General features: G+C 46.9%; 1 protein-coding gene across 11 annotated transcripts in view; it reads left to right on the forward strand.

Moving 5' to 3' along the window:
* Tsnare1 (t-SNARE domain containing 1) overlaps positions 1-16,606 on the forward strand; it is a 107,965-nt gene that overhangs the window by 38,927 nt on the left and 52,432 nt on the right. For 8 of the 11 annotated variants that reach the window (XM_045144723.1, XM_045144728.1, XM_045144721.1 and 5 more), the window contains one exon: positions 2,733-3,238. The exons of 1 other annotated variant lie outside the window; for it this stretch is intronic. The gene's annotated coding sequence lies outside the window, so the exon portion shown is untranslated. Of the gene's footprint in view, positions 1-2,732; positions 3,239-11,217; positions 11,515-16,245; positions 16,373-16,606 lie in introns of those variants that run through there. 2 more of the 11 variants (XM_045144724.1, XM_045144731.1) reach the window with 2 other exon arrangements.

Genomic DNA, 16,606 nt, shown 5'->3' on the forward strand with positions numbered 1-16,606 from the left:
GGCCTTCATTCGTAAGTGGCAAGTGCTGTTAGACACTGAGCCACCTCCTCGCCCCCCACCCCCAGTCCTTTTGAAAATGATTTCCAGCACAGCTGCACCTATCGGGAGGGACTTGGACTTGCACAGGTTAGCTGGGGTTTTTGAGCGGAGCGTTGTGAGGGCTGCCGGTGTGATTTGGCATGGCCTCCTGTGCACGGCCCTAGGTCCCGAGTGGCCCGTGAAGGCTCCAGTGGAGCTGGCCTGAGAGGTGGGAAAGGCCTTCTAGACAGGACAGTGGGGACAGATGTTGCAGGAGTGAGAGCAGCTGCATTTCTGAGTCCCTGCTGACACCATGGTCTGCCCTCTCCATGGGGCCCTTTCTCCATCAGAATGACACAGGGGTAGAGGCAGCAGAAAGCCAGCTAGAAGATCATTGCCACCCACAGAACTCAGACAGAAGGGACCCACTCCCTCCAAGTCTCTACAAAATGTCTTTACAAAAATGGGCTATATCTAGGCAGTGTAGATGGTACATCCAAACAGACTCAGCCTTGTTGGACACCAGAGAGATGAAAATTAAGATGGCTCTGGTGGCCGTTGTCAGCCTGTGGAAGCACAGGCATGTGAGGGACTCTCTTTGCTGTTCCCTGGTTGCTAGTCTCACAATTGATTGCTAGAGCTCCCAGATGGTTCTCTGTAGAACTTTTCTTAAGAAACAAGTTGGACAGGGGGATTATCACATTATGGCCTCAAGAGCAGCCATTCAGGAATCTCTTCCCACCACTGAAGTCCCCTCCTCACCTCCGAAGTCCCCTCTTCACCCCCAAAGTCCCCTCCTCACCTCCAAAGTCCTCTCCTCACCTCTGAAGGCCCTTTCTCACCTCTGTTGCCCCCTCCTTGCCATTGAGGCCCCCCTCACTACAAAAGCTCTCTTCTCAGCTTCTGTGCTTTATTTGTTACGTCTGGTGACAGTTGCCCACAGTTTCATCTGTGGGTTGCACCTGAGATTTCCAATGTAAAGAATGTGTTTTGGCCTGTGTCAGCTTTCATAAGAATTGTGGTCCAGAGAAGCAGTAGACATGTGGAAGTTTGAACTCACTGCTAATGTTCAACTCAGGGAAAGTGGGATGTAGGGAGGCCAGGGTGGGATTCCTGGTGGAGATGGGTTTGAGTGACGTTTCTTAGGCCCAAGGTACCCTTGCTTGGAGCCTGGCAGTTCTAGCTATGCCTTGAGCCATTTGAGCAGACTGGCTGGGATAAATTGTGACTGTCCCTTGCCTGATGTTGAGTGTTGCAGATGTTGAACTGAGCATGGAATCTACCATTTTCCTTGCCAGCACCAGAGAGCAGCTGATGGGAGGCTCTGGGTTGGGAAGAATAGGGAAGGTGATCTGGAGCTGGTTATGTCCCAAAGGCTAAGGGCTAGGAACCCACAAACTTCCACTTAACTGCTGCCTCTGGAGGGGTCATGGGAATGCTACCTGATATGCCAGCATGGAGGAGGGAAGCTCCAGCTGGCAAGGTCGGGTTGCTTGGCAGCATTAGTTGGGGAGAATGAGGCCAGGGCAGGGTTGCGGCCAGACTTTCCCCGCCACTGGGTAGTGATGGCCTCAGAGCCTGCACGCCCCCTGTGGAGTGCGTGGGCAAGGGCAGCCGGGTCCTTGGTGTGTGATTGAGGATGCAGTGGGCTCTCAAAGGTAGCATGGATGGGCTTCCCTCTGCCAGAGTGGCCCCTCTTAAGTGCAGTAGGGAGAGTATTGCCAGGAAGAAGGGCAGACCTGCCACTTGAGTGCATCTTCCCAGTGGGCATCAAAGACACTTCCGCTGTACCCAGGGCCTTCTAGTGTTGGCCAACTCTGTCCTTGCCTTGCGAAGCTCCTGTCCTCTGCTCTCCCCGAGCCACCTCATGGGAACAAAACAGCCCCTGCCACCGCATCCAGTCAAGGACAAAGCTCCGGCGTGAGGAAAGTCCAGGGGACCTGGATGTTGTCTGGGAGCCCATCCCACATGTCCTGTGAGCACTGAATTTCTGCGTGGAAGAGGAGCCAAACTGTAGGTCAGGCAGAGGGCAAATGGGACCTACAGCATTACCCACTGGGTCCCCAGCCATGCAAAGCTTCCTGGCTTACCAGCTCCTGCTGTGGAGCACTTCTGCCCTTGGTCCCCATGCTCTGTGTGTATGTGCAGACAGCAGGTGGAGGACGGGTCCATGGAGCACTTGTAGACTTGGTCCCCATGCTCTGTGTGTGTGTGTGTGTGTGCGTGTGCATGCACGCATACAGCAGGTGGAAGATGGGTCCTGGGGCTGTCTTCAGTAAGCCACGTGGGGCCAGTGCCAGTGGCGTTAGGTGGCAAGGGTGGCCTAAGTACTTTGCTCCTCCTTCTCTGGCTTAAGTGTAGCCCCAGGTGTTTGGATCCCTCAGGAGGAGCGGTGCCTGGAGCAGACAGGAGCTAGTAAGTGGTGCTTTGGCAATTCACTGTTGTCTAGGTCTTAAATACCTGCCTGTGGGAAAATATATATTTTTGAAAGAGAGAAAGTGAGAGACAGAGTGAGTGAGTGTGAGAGAGAGAGAGATTGAGAGAGAAAATGGGCACATCAGGGCCTCCAGCCACTTCAAAGCAACTTCAGATGCATGTGCCACCTTGTTCATCGCCTTACATGGGTCCTGGGGAGTCGAACCAAAGTCCTTTGGCTTTGCAGGCAAGTACCTTATCTGCTAAGACATCCCTTCAGCCTTTTTGTTCCTTTCCAGGGCCAGGCATCACCTCTGAAGGTGACATGACAAAAGAGCCCACCTCGCCACCTGCCAAGTGCCCAAGGACGGATTCTGTTGCCAGACCCCGTGGCCAGATGGCAGGACCTAGCATCACCTGAACGAAGAGGAGGAAACCCAGCTTTTGCCCACTGGCACCCAAGGTGATGGTCTCCAAGGTCAGCAAACAGTATCAGCTGCTGTTCGGCACAGAGCTGTTGAAGGACCAACCACCCGCAGGGGCCGTGTGGGGCTGTGTGGGGCCGTGGTCTGAGGTGGCCAAAGCTGTAGGCTGCTTCTGAAGAGACATTGTTAGTTGAAGCCTAAGTGGCGGGACCTATGTGCCGTTGTGAGGTGCAAGCTGGGCGACCTCCAGAAAGCTGCCCTTGCACCTGGCCCTGGCTCCAGTAACCACAGACCCTGATCCCCACGCCTGTGGAGCAGGGGTGGCGAGCTGTGTTTCCAGGCACTGCCTCCAGAGAGCTTCGATGTGGAGCTCTTCACAGGTGAGTCTCTGGGCCCGCCTTGGCTATCCAGTCTGTGTCTTCACCCTCCACGATCTGTATTCTTTTTTTTTTTTTTTTTTTAAATTTTTATTAACATTTTCCATGATTATAAAATATATCCCATGGTAATTCCCTCCCTCCCCACCCCCACACTTTCCCCTTTGAAATTCCATTCTCCATCATATTACCTCCCCATTACAATCATTGTAATTACATATATACAATATCAACCTATTAAGTATCCTCCTCCCTTCCTTTCTCCACCCTTTATGTCTCCTTTTCAACTTACTGGCCTCTGCTACTAAGTATTTTCATTCTCACACAGAAGCCCAGTCATCTGTAGCTAGGATCCCCATATGAGGGAGAACATGTGGCGCTTGGCTTTCTGGGCCTGGGTTACCTGACTTAGTATAATACTTTCCAGGTCCATCCATTTTTCTGCAAATTTCATAACTTCATTTTTCTTTACCGCTGAGTAGAACTCCATTGTATAAATGTACCACATCTTCATTATCCACTCATCTGTTGAGGGACATCTAGGCTGGTTCCATTTCCCAGCTATTATAAATTGAGCAGCAATAAACATGGTTGAGCATGTACTTCTAAGGAAATGAGATGAGTCCTTTGGATATATGCCTAGGAGTGCTATAGCTGGGTCATATGGTAGATCAATCTCTAGCTGCTTTAGGAACCTCCACACTGTTTTCCACAATGGCTGGACCAGATTGCATTCCCACCAGCAGTGCAGAAGGGTTCCTTTTTTTCCACATCCCCGCCAACATTTATGATCATTTGTTTTCATGATGGTGGCCAATCTGACAGGAGTGAGATGGAATCTCAATGTAGTTTTAATCTGCATTTCCCTGATGACTAGTGACGTAGAACATTTTTTTAGGTGCTTATATGCCATTCGTATTTCTTCCTTTGAGAACTCTCTATTTAGCTCCTTAGCCCATTTTTTGATTGGCTTGTTTGATTCCTTATTAGTTAACTTTTTGAGTTCTTTGTATATCCTAGATATTAATCCTCTATCAGATATATAGCTGGCGAAGATTTTTTCCCATTCTGTAGGTTGCCTCTTTGCTTTTTTCACTGTGTCCTTTGCGGTGCAAAATCTTTGTAATTTCATTAGGTCCCAGTGGTTAATCTGTGGTTTTATTGCCTGAGCAATTGGGGTTGTATTCAGAAAGTCTTTGCCAAGACCAATATGTTGAAGGGTTTCCCCTACTTTTTCCTCTAGCAGTTTCAAAGTTTCCGGTCTGATGTTAAGGTCTTTAATCCATTTGGACTTAATTCTTGTGCATGGCGAGAGAGAAGAATCTATTTTCATCCTTCTACAGATATTTATCCAGTTTTCAAAACACCATTTGCTGAAGAGGCTGTCTCTTCTCCAATGAGTATTTTTGGCATTTTTATCGAATATCAGGTGGCTATAGCTACTTGGGCTTACATCTGGGTCCTCTATTCTGTTCCACTGATCTACATGTCTGTTTTTGTGCCAGTACCATGCTGTTTTTGTTACTATGGCTCTGTAGTATAGGTTAAAATCAGGTATGGTGATACCACCAGCCTCTTTTTTGTTGCTCAGTATTATTTTAGATATTCGAGGTTTTTTATGATTCCAAATGAATTTTTGGATTGTTTTTTTCTATTTCCATGAAGAAAGCCTTTGGAATTTTGATAGGGATTGCATTAAATGTGTAGATTGCTTTAGGTAAGATTGCCATTTTCACGATATTGATTCTTCCAAGCCAGGAACAAGGGATGTTTCTCCACTTTCTAGTGTCTTCTGCAATTTCTCGCTTGAGTGTTTTAAAGGTCTCATTGTATAGATTCTTTACTTCCTTGGTTAGGTTTATTCCAAGGTATTTTATTTTTTTTGATGCAATTGTGAATGGGAGTGATTCTCTGATTTCATCCTCTGTGTGTTTGTTGTTAGCATATACAAAGGCAACTGATTTCTGTGTATTTATTTTGTATCCTGCTGCATTGCTGTAGGTTTTGATCAGCTCTAACAGCTTGCTAGTAGAGTCTTTAGGGTCCTTTATGTATAGAATCATGTCATCTGCAAATAATGATAACTTGATTTCTTCCTTTCCAATTTGTATCCCTTTTATGTGTGTCTCTTGCCTTATTGCTATGGCTAAGACTTCCAAAACAATATTAAATAGAAGTGGAGACAGTGGACACCCTTGTCTTGTTCCTGATTTTAGTGGAAAAGCTTCCAGTTTTTCCCCATTTAGTAATATGTTGGCTGTAGGCTTGTCATAAATAGCCTTTATTATATTGAGATATGTTCCTTCTATTCCCAGTCTCTGTAGGACTTTTATCATGAAGGGATGTTGGATTTTGTCAAATGCTTTCTCTGCATCTAATGAGATGATCATGTGATTTTTGTCCTTCAACCCATTTATGTAATGTATTACATTTATAGATTTGCGTATGTTGAACCATCCCTGCATCTCTGGGATAAAGCCTACTTGGTCAGGGTGAATGATCTTTTTGATATACTCTTGTATTCTGTTTGCCAATATTTTGTTGAGAATTTTTGCATCTATGTTCATGAGGGAGATTGGTCTGTAATTTTCTTTTTTTGTTCTATCTTTGCCTGGTTTTGGTATCAGGGTGATGCTGGCCTCATAGAAGGAGTTTGGTAGGATTCCTTCTTTTTCTATTTCCTGGAAAAGCTTAAGAAGCAATGGTGTTAGCTCTTCCTTAAAAGTCTGGTAAAATTCAGCAGTGAATCCATCCGGGCCTGGGCTTTTTTTAGTTGGGAGATTATTGATAACTGCTTGGATCTCCATGTTTGTTATAGGTCTATTTAAGTGATTAATCTCATTTTGATTTAATTTAGGTAGGTCATATAGATCAAGGAAATCATCCATTTCTTTCAGATTTTCATACTTTGTGGAGTATATGCTTTTATAGTATGTCCCTATAATTTTTTGAATTTCTCTGGAATCTGTTGTGATGTTACCTTGTTCATCTCTGATTTTATTAATTTGTGTCTCTTCTCTCTTTCTTTTGGTCAGATTTGCTAAGGGTTTATCAATCTTGTTTATCCTTTCAAAGAACCAACTCTTTGTTTCATTAATTCTTTGGATTGTTCTTTTTGTTTCTATTTCATTAATTTCTGCCCTAATCTTTATTATTTCTTCCCGTCTACTACTTTTTGGTTTGCCTTGTTCTTCTTTTTCCAAGGCTTTAAGGCGAAGCATTAGGTCGTTTACTTGCGACCTTTCTAATTTCTTAATATAGGCACTTAAGGCTATAAATTTACCTCTTAGAACTGCCTTCATTGTGTCCCAGAGATTTTGGTATGTTGTGTTCTCATTATCATTTGACTCTATAAATTTTTTGATTTCCTTTTTGATTTCTTCATTGACCCACTCATCATTTAGTAGTGTATTGTTTAGTTTCCATGATTTTGTGTATGCTCTATAGCCTTTCTTGCTACTGATTTGTAGTTTAATTCCATTGTGGTCAGATAGAATGCAAGGAATTATTTCAATTTTCCTGAATTTGTTAAGATTTGCTTTGTGTCCTAATATATGGTCTATTTTAGAGAATGTTCCATGTGCTGCTGAAAAGAATGTATATTCTGCAGCCTTTGGATGAAATGTCCTGTATATATCTGTTAGGTCCATTCCTTCTATGACCTCATTTAGTCCAGATGCCTCTCTGTTTATTCTTTCCCTGGATGACCTGTCAATTGATGAGAGTGGGGTGTTAAAGTCACCCACCACCACTGTGTTTGGTGTTATCTGTGACCTTAGTTCTAATAGTGTTTGTTTGACGAATTTGGGAGCCCCCATGTTAGGTGCATATATGTTTAGGATTGTAATGTCCTCCTGTTGGAGTGTGCCCTTAATCAATATAAAGTGACCTTCCTTATCTTTTTTGACTAACTTTGGACTAAAGTCCACCCTGTCTGATATTAGGATAGCAACCCCTGCTTGTTTTCTAGGCCCATTTGCTTGAAACACCGTCTTCCAACCTTTCACCCTAAGATAATGTCTATCCTTTGTAGAAAGGTGAGTTTCTTGGAGACAACAAATTGTAGGATCCTGCTTTTTAACCCAGTCTGCAAATCTATGTCTTTTCGTTGGGGCATTGAGACCGTTGATATTAAGAGATATTATTGAAAGGTGTGTATTTATGTTTGCCATTTGTGTGTGTGTGTGTGTGTGTGTTACTTGTCTACCTGTGCTCTCTTCTGTTAACTGGTATTTGAGTATAGCTGGTTTTTTCTAGGTTCCTTATATGTGTGCTTTTCCTTTTGTTCAGCATGGAGGATTCTATCAAGTATTTTCTGTAGAGCTGGTTTTGTCTTCAGATACTCCTTTAACCTGCTTTTGTCATGGAATGTCTTTATTTCTCCATCTATTTGGATGGATAACTTTGCAGGATAAAGTAACCTTGGTTGACAGTTGTTATCTTTCAGAACTTGGAATATATCACTCCAAGCCCTTCTGGCTTTAAAAGTTTGTGTTGAATAATCTGCTGTAATCCTGATGGGCTTGCTTTTGTAGGTAACTTGATTTTTCTCTCTAACTGCTTTCAATATTTTTTCTTTGGTTTGTGTGTTTGGAAGTTTGAGTATAATGTGGCGAGGAGAGTTTCTTTCTGGGTTTTGTCTGGCTGGGGTTCTAAAGGCTTCCTGTATCTGTATTGGCACCTCTTTCCCAATTTGGGGAAAATTTTCCTCTATGATTTTGTTGAAGATGCCTACTATGCCTCTGGAGTGGAGTTCTTCTCCTTCTACTATGCCCTGAATTCTTATATTGGATCTTTTCATAGTGTCCCGAATATCTTGAAATTCCCACTCATACTTTTCTATAAGTTTGTCTTTCTCTTTGTTGGACTGCATTAGGTCTGCCACCTGATCTTCTAGCTTAGATATTCTGTCCTCTCCCTCATCCATCCTACTGGTGAGATTTTCTACAGAGTTTTTTATTTCATTAACTGTGTTCTTCATTGCTAGTAATTCTGACTGGTTTTTCTTTATTATTTCTATTTCCCTATTTATGTCTTGTATTGCCTTCTTTATTTCATTAAATTGGTGTCCTGCCTCTTCTTTGATTCCTTTGATTTCCTCTTTGATTTCTTCTTTGATTGTTTTCATGTGTTCTTTGACCTCTTTGAACATATTTATAATTATTCTTTTGAACTCTTTCTCAGGCATTTCCTCTAACTCTTTCTCACTGGAGGACATTTCTGATGCATTAATACTTTTAGGTGGATTTATATCGTCTTGCTTTTTAGTGTTTCTTGTGTTATAATGTATATATTTTTGCATCTTGGATTAAGTTAATGCTTGGATTTTCTAGCTAGCTGTGTATTCTTAGCTGTATCAATTGATTTGATGTAATATATTTTCAGGGTAGGACCTTAAGGTATTAGGTGTGGCTCTTAAGACTCTCAGAGTATCTACAAAGATGTTCTTAGGGGTTGAGTTTCCCTGCTATAGGAGTATTCAAGCCGGCTGAGTGGAATAAAATACTGGTAGATTCTAAAATTTAACTAAACACTGTAGACATTCAATCAAAGACAGCCCCGAGTATGTATGCAAGAGTAGTTATTATAATGACCAGATCCTCTATCAATAAAGAGGTTTAGATTTCTGGTCTGTTGAGGTATCCAAGTCAGCTTGTGACCAAGTGAGACCCTTCCCTGGTGCAATCCCAGTTACCTTGGGTGATTGTGGTCTCAGTCAAGTGGCTGCCTGGGTCGTCGGGCTGCTGTTCTGATTTCTGGAGCTGGGCACTTGCTTTTCCTACGGGGCAAACTGAGCCGCTGCTGCCGCCTCTGATGCTGTTGTAGCTGCCACCCCCGGAGCCACCACCGCTGCTGAAGCTGCCGTTGCCGTGTCCACCGCCGCTGCTCACCCCGAAGCCGTTGCTGCGGGATCTGCCACCGCTGCCGCTCCTGGGTCTGCTGCTGCTGGGGCCACTGGTACCGGTGCTGGAGCCGCTGAAGTTGCTGCCGAACTCTGCTCCTGCTTGGGTCCCGCCGTCAGCCCATGTTGGCGTGGCCGGTCCCGGGCCTCTGCTGTGTTCGCTGGAGCTGGGTTCAGGCGGCAGGGGAGGGGAGGGAGCCGCGGCTGCTCTGGTTGTATCGCTTCTCCACGTGTGCTTCTACCTCGCGGTCTGCTCCTCCCTCGGTTGCTCGCTGCCGCTCTCCCCTCACGTTTCCCGAGTTGCGGAGAGCGTGGTGTGAGGGGAAAATCCCGCACCTGGCTTGTCCTGCGGCTCGAGCCGAGAGTCCGGCGGCTTCTGCCGCTCCGCGGCTGTGGCGGGTGGCCGAGCCGCCCCGGAGCCGCTGTTCCCGCCTGTGCAGGCTCTGGATGCTCTGGAACTCTTCTACTTCTCCGCTGCCGCCTCAATTTCCTATACACCTCACTTTTTAGTAAAAGTGTGTATTTTGCTGAGTGTTTTTGGTCTTTTTCCCCCCTAGGCTGCTTTGGCGTGGTACCTACGCCGCCATCTTAACCGGAAGTCCACGATCTGTATTCTTGTCCTCTTCCTTTCTCCTCACCATCAGTCCACATCGGAAATGTTCTTGTCAGGCTTTCTCTGTTGCACTAAGTCATTCTCCTGTCCATCCCATCTGCTCTTGGTTTGCAGCCATTTTTAAGGCCCAGGGCACGTTAGAAGCAAGTTGTGACTGCCTGTCCAGCTCTTGCCCCCTTCCCCAGTCATGAGGTAGAGCTGTGTGCACATCAAACACATGTCTCTCTGTGGTTGTCTTATCAGTCTTCCTGGGCTGTGCCATGCTAAGATATGCGTTGACCCACAGCTGATATAGGCCTTTCCAATAACACTCTCATTCTAGCCGCATTTGATGTCCTGATAAGATTCTTTTCTGTCCTAGCTATGAGAAGTGCCGTGACTTGCTAAATTGCTCTCCTGACCTGATTTCAGGGCTGTGGTGTGAAACCTGTTGCATTGTAACTTACATTTTGAAGGGGTGGTGTCTCCCTAAGTTGTTCAGTCTGACCCTAAGCTCCGGGATCAGGCAGTCCTCCCCCCTCAGCCTTCCTGGAAGCAGGGACTATAGGCGTTTACCACTGTGACCAGCTCAGCAACTGTTTTTCACACCCAACAAAAATCTCAGTCCTGGTGCATTCAGGCTTGCAGCATCGGAGAGGGTGTGGGAGGGTGGGTTTGCCCAGGCCAGCCTGGATCATATGTGGGGCACCTGGAGGCTTAGTCAGTGGCCCATCTATGGGCATTAAACAGGTCAAAGAGTTCACAGAGGGCAGTATAGGCCCAAGGCCCAGGAGCTCCAAGTGTTGGACCTAGACAGGTGCAGGGAACCAGGCTGACTTGTGGATGTGGGTGGTCCCAGGACGGGCAGCAGTAGATGTCCTGGAGAGGAGATGGCAGTGGTCCCTGTGTAGCATTTCAGCTACAGAGGGACATGGAAGCTGCACAGACAGGTCATGGCACTAAACCCCAGAGGTCAGGGCTGCAGCAGTTGGACCAGGCTTTGGGATGGCAGGGCCAGGTGAGACTGCAGTGAAGAGAGAGGTATCCCATGCCACCAAGTATGGCGGGCCAGAGGGTGGCCTTACGGTTTTGAAACACGAAGATACCAGTGCCAACTGGCTAGTAGCCTCATGCACTCTATTCCCTTCCATGATGCCAGCACCTGTTTAACTTGTCATGTGGTGGTGTGTATGGGGGGGGTCATCAGTGTGACCTGGTGTCCTAGATGCTTGTTGGCCCTGTCTGTATACCAGTGGGTCGTGAGGACCTTGGATCATGCAGCAGGAACTAGAAAGGACCCTCGATGTCCAGGCGATGGGGCCACGACTGAGGGCCTGGCTTGTTTGGCTGCAGCTAGCACAGCCCACCCTCTCCTCTTTCCTAGGCAAGTACCAAAGTGTCCTTTCATTGATTTTTTTTTTGAGATAATACTTGCATATCAAAAAAACCAATTTTTTATCCCTGTTTCCTTTCCTCTTGTGTATGCAGGTGCTGTGCCGCTGATTGCCTCGCCCCCAGACGTTCCGCCTTGCACAAGTGTGTGCTTCACTGACGTGTCCTGAATTCTCTGGGTTGTGCGTCTGTCACCCTTGTAACTCCAGAACAAGTACTCCGCCCTAAGGCAGCGTGCTCTTTGGTAGCTTGTGGCAGTCCCTTTGTCTGCCTGCTCCCCGCAAGCATGATGCTGTCTGCCCTGGCTTTTTGATGCTGTTTCTGTGAATGGCACTCCCGCATTACCTGTATGTTGGCTCTGGGCCTTGGAGCCTGAGCTGCTGGCCTGTGACAGTAAGTAGCATGTTCCTTGCAGGCTGCTGTGGCCTTGGGAAATGCACACTGGCCCGAGTAGGGCCTGTGCTTCAGCACGTGTGCCTGGCCTGTGCCAGGCTTTCCCTCCTTGACTTGGCTCCCGAGTTCCTTCTGGACGAAAAGGCTTGCTTGGATGTCGTTCTGGGATCTCGCCTTGTCCTGCATAGTAGCTTTCCTTCCCGCGCCGTCTCTGTCAGCTGTCTTTTTTCTCGGGGTGCATTGTGCCTAAGCCTGAGCGCTGGCTTGGCCCCTCCTCTGCTGCCTGCCCTGCCCTCTTGTGGAACAAGCTGGTGTGCTCCTCCACTCGTGGCCCTGTCGCCCCTCTTTCTTTGGGGCTTAGTCCAGTGGTTTATGGGGGTGAGTTGTCACTCCTGCCAGGGAGGTGAGCATTTAGGAGCAGGACAGTCTAGTGCGCTGGGTTGTGCGGAGGAGCAGAGCTCCGTGAGGGCAGGCATGTGGCGCTTCTGGCTAATAAGATGTCTGACTTAGTCCTGAGTGCAGGCGCTCTCATCACTAGCTTTTCTTTCCAGTAGGTGCCCTGGGAGCTTGTTTCTCAAGCCTGAGCGCTGGCAGGTGGCAGGGCACTTCCACCTGCTGTTGCCAGCAGGGCTTTTGGCTGCTGCTGAGGTGCATCCTCTCCTGGAGCCTTTAGATGGCTCCTTCCCTCCGAGACTAGGATTTCCAGGGCCTCTGAGCACCCCGTGAAGGGTCTGGAAGCAGAGCTTCACCTAGAGGCCCCACACCTGTCAGGTGTGTGCTTGAGGCTTCTTAACTGGGCACAGAGTAGGAGTTTTGGCCTCTTTGTGTTTGCAGAGAGCCGGGCAGCCTTCTGTGCACTCCTTCGCAAAGTCAGCCTTGCTTTGTCTGAATTCTTCACTGCCCTGCCCCACAGTTGCCCACCAAGAATTTGGCTTTGTCTCTGGAACCTGGTTAGATGAAGAGGCACTTGCCAGCAGATGAGCCCAGCTCCCATGGGCTCCATAGTTGCTGTTTGTCACCAGAAGGTTGTGTCCCCCTCCCTGGCATGGGCAGGTGGACCAGGCTGTGCGTTGTGCTGAGATGTGGAGGTTACATGACCTGGGCACATCTCTTTCCTGCTAGGACTCAAGATGTTCCATTGTCCCCATTATAGCAGAAGCCAGAATGGGATGTGCAGGAGGAGAGGTAAGCCCTGAGAAGCTTGGCTGAGATTTTATTTTTTTTAACCAAGTGTTGCAGTCAGCTTCATGTTGCTGCACAAAGAACCCAACCAAGAGCAGCTTGTGGGGGAGAGGGTTTATTTTGGCTTACAGACTGGAGGGGACACTGCATGATGAGTCCTTGTACTCTCCTCTGGCTAACAGAGTCCAGGGCCTGGCTAACCACCTTGCCTTTGTTCTGGTAGTTTCTCTCCTGAGTCCCACTTCCTCTTTGGCCCAGGTGAGATACAGGAGCCAGTGCTCTTCCTTCCTTGCTCAGTAGGGGGCGCACTTTTGCATTCTCAGGTTGCTTACAGCCTCTTTTTGATGGACATTTATTGGCTTCCAGCTTTGGGCTCTTCTGAGTAAGCATTCGTGTAAAATCTTCATATGGGAAAACATTTTTACATTTTCTGACGGTATAAATACCTAGGAGATGAATTGCTGGTCATATGGTTGATGTGACTTTTTAAGAAATGCCAGTGTCTGGCTGAGTAGTTAAAGGCTAGCAAGGAAATGCCAAAGTGTTTTCTGGAGTGGCTGTCCTGTTTTCAAAGCCCCTGAGCAGCAGATGCTCATCTGCGGTCCACTGTCACCAACATGGGCCATGCTGGACGCTGAAGCACCACCGTCATGGGTGATGTCTCATCGATGACTGTAGGGGCTTTTAGCCTGTCCTAGTGAAAACTTTCTGTTTGCAGAACACTTTATGATTCTGCTGACACTATGTTTTGGGAATAAGGACATCTGTGCTTATCTCAGAATGCTAGGAATGGAGTTTGTGATGTCTCTTCTCCTGTTGTTAGGGAGTCTGATACTCATCCCTGGTTTCAAGCCAGCCAGAACGTCTCCTGCTTCTGAGATACAGAGTTGCTGCCTACTTTGTTTTGTTTAAGCCACTATTGCATAAACTGCATGAACTTTGTACACAGAGCTGTTCTGCAGGCTGCTGCCCTGGGCTCCTTTGCAAAAGAAGTCACCTGGTGTCCCTTGGCTCTGTTGACTTGCCCTGTCACAGCTCAATTCCCCAGCACTGGTCATTAAAGACCTGGAAACAGGTTCACTTGATGCTGGCAGGTGACAGTGCCAACAGATGACATCTTAATTTGCCCCTTCCTGGTGCTGGGCACTTGTTCTAGTACACAGCTGGGCTAGGCGTTTGGAACCATTGTTGGCGTCATGTTAGGTGAGCTCACGTATTCTGGACATAAGGGCTGTGTTGGATGTCCTTATTTGTAGATGATAGCTTATCTTAATTTTCTTTACCTTGTCCCTTGAAGGTCAGCTTCACTGCTTGGACATTTTTATCTTTCATGACTTCCTGACCTGGAAGTCTTTGCCCAGTATAAGGCTGCTATAGTAGTTACTTTACTGTGACCTGACAGGAAGCAGCTCAGGGGAAGAAGAATTTATTTCAACCACAGTTCATGGGAAGAAATATGGTGGCAGGATGTGGATGGTCACATTGAATCCTGAGTCAGGAAGCAGAGTAAAAACAGGAAGTGGAGCGAGGCTACTTAATCTCAAGCCCCCCCCCCCCACTTCTTTCAGCAGGGCTTCACCTCTTGAAGGTTCCACAACCTTCCCAAACAGCTCCACCAGCTGGGGACCAGGTGTTCAGAGGCATGAGTCTACCCAAACCACATTGCAATCAAGCCATAAGAGTTGCAAAGCACTTTCTTCCTACTTCATTTTTAGGTGTTTCATCTCCAGTACTGAACTCCGCTATACATGTTGAGGTCTGTGTGTTGTTAACTTGAGGTTGAGGGGTTGAGGTCCTGGTAGTGTCCACAGGCTCTAGCTCTGTAGGTTGTGAGGCCACCATTCTCCACTGAATTATTTGCCATCTTTGTTCATGTGGGTATTGGCCTAAACATCTGTTCACGTGGCTCCTCCTGTTTCCTCAGGAGTTTGTGCAGAGTTGATGGCATCTCTCCTGTAAACACATGCTAGGGTTTACTGGTGAAACCTTCCAGTTTTGGAGTTTTTGCTTTGGAAATTTTGAACTCTGGGGTCATTGTCCTCCAGGTTACAGTATTGCCATGCCATCTGCTGCTTCTCAAGTGTGCTTTGCAGTTTGGGCTTTCTCAGGAAACTTCTCCTCCTCCTGTAACTTGTCATGAATGACTGGGATTGCTCAGTGTCCTTGTGTCTGTGTCCTCTTCTCTCTGTAGGGTCTGCACTGCTGCCTCCTCCTTCATGCCTGTGATGCTGATCCGTGGTCACTGTTTTGCTTGCCATTAGTCGGGTCTGATGTTTCATATTATTATAAGGCAGACTTAGAATTAATACAGCTGATGTTAATTTATCAATTTTACTGATTGATTCAAAGAGGCAGATTTTTATTTCATTGATTTCTCTAATGTTGATTTCTGCCCCTTCCTTCCTTCCTTCCTTCCTTCCTTCCTTCCTTCCTTCCTTCCATCCATCCATCCATCCATCCATCCATCCATCTGCTTACTTTAGGTTTGATTTGCTTTTGAGAGCTTGTTTGGAGGTTCAGATAGGGGACTGCATCTACTTGTATACCCTTGACTGAAGACCAGTCCTCTTCTATTGGGGAAGATCATCCTCTTTGACAGGGTGTGCATCTTGGGGGAGGGTGCACATGGAGTGGTGAGGAGGGAAAAGGATACCTTCCAAGCTGGCCAGATCAGCCGAATCAAGCCTGGTGATCAATGGGGTGACAGATGTTCCTGCCAGATCGCCCTCACATCCTTATTTGCTTTTGCTTGCTATATCGCTGATGTGGGGCCACTCTTCTCTATCCATAGCTTCACTTACCCAAGGAGATAGATGGTGCTTCTGTTTTATTCACTTAAGCATTTTCTTTTGTTATAAATTTTTTTGTTTTGCTTTTTTGAGGTAGGGTCTCACTGTAGCCCAGGCTGACCTGGAGTTCACTATGTAGTCTCAGGGTGGCCTTTAACTCATGGTGATCCTCCTACCTATGCCTCCCAAGTGTTGGGACTAAAGGCTTGCACCACCATGCCTGGCTCTCACTTAAGCATTTTCTAATTTCCCTTGTAATTTGTTTTAATTTTTTAGAAGTATGTTGATTAATTTCAAGTAATTATGTATATTCAAGATACTTCTGTGTTTCTGATTTCTAATTTAATTCTGTTGGGTTCGCAGAAGGTATTTTGTATGATATCTGTCATAAACATGTCAAGACTTGCTTTATGGTCTGAAATATGACACATCTTCGTGAATGTCCCATGTGCACTGATGGGAATGTGCGCTCAGCCCTGTTGGAAGTGCGTTCCATGGTGTCCACGCCACCATGCTGGTTGTCTTGAGTGGTGCTGCATCAGTCTGCTCTCTCACTGACTCCTGCTTTCCAGTATCTGCCCATGACTTGGACTTTGGTTTGAATTTGCAGTTTCTCTCTCCAGCTTTGACCGTTGGTGCTTCATTCATTTTCTAACTCTGTTATTAGGTAACCCATGGAATGCCTTTCTCTTACCTGATGGACTGTTGTAGAACCTCTGTCCTTCAGCCTCGCTGTGTGTGGTGCTCTTTCTGAAGTGTGGGCAGCTGTCGTGAGCCTCTCTTTTCCTGATCAGACATTTCTGTCCTTGTGGAACTAGCAGTTTTGGGCTATATACTGTATACACTCTTGCTTCTCATCTGATTTGATAATCTGCTTCATGATGGAGGTGAGGCAGTGCCACCTGTTAGCACCTTTGAAAACAGCAGGAGCCCCATGCTCTGCGTTTTCTGCTGTGGCTGCCCCTTGCCTGATTTGGCAAGAGAGACTTGAGCTGGGTGTGGTGGCCCATGCCTTTAATCCCAGCACTTGGGAGCTAGAGGTAGGAGGATCACTGTGAGTTCGAGGCCTACTTGGAGCTACAGAGTTCCAGGTCAGACTGGGTGAGAGTGAGACCCTACCT

The sequence above is a fragment of the Jaculus jaculus genome, chromosome 2, assembly GCF_020740685.1.
Source record: "Jaculus jaculus isolate mJacJac1 chromosome 2, mJacJac1.mat.Y.cur, whole genome shotgun sequence".
NCBI classification, from domain to species: Eukaryota; Metazoa; Chordata; class Mammalia; order Rodentia; family Dipodidae; genus Jaculus; species Jaculus jaculus.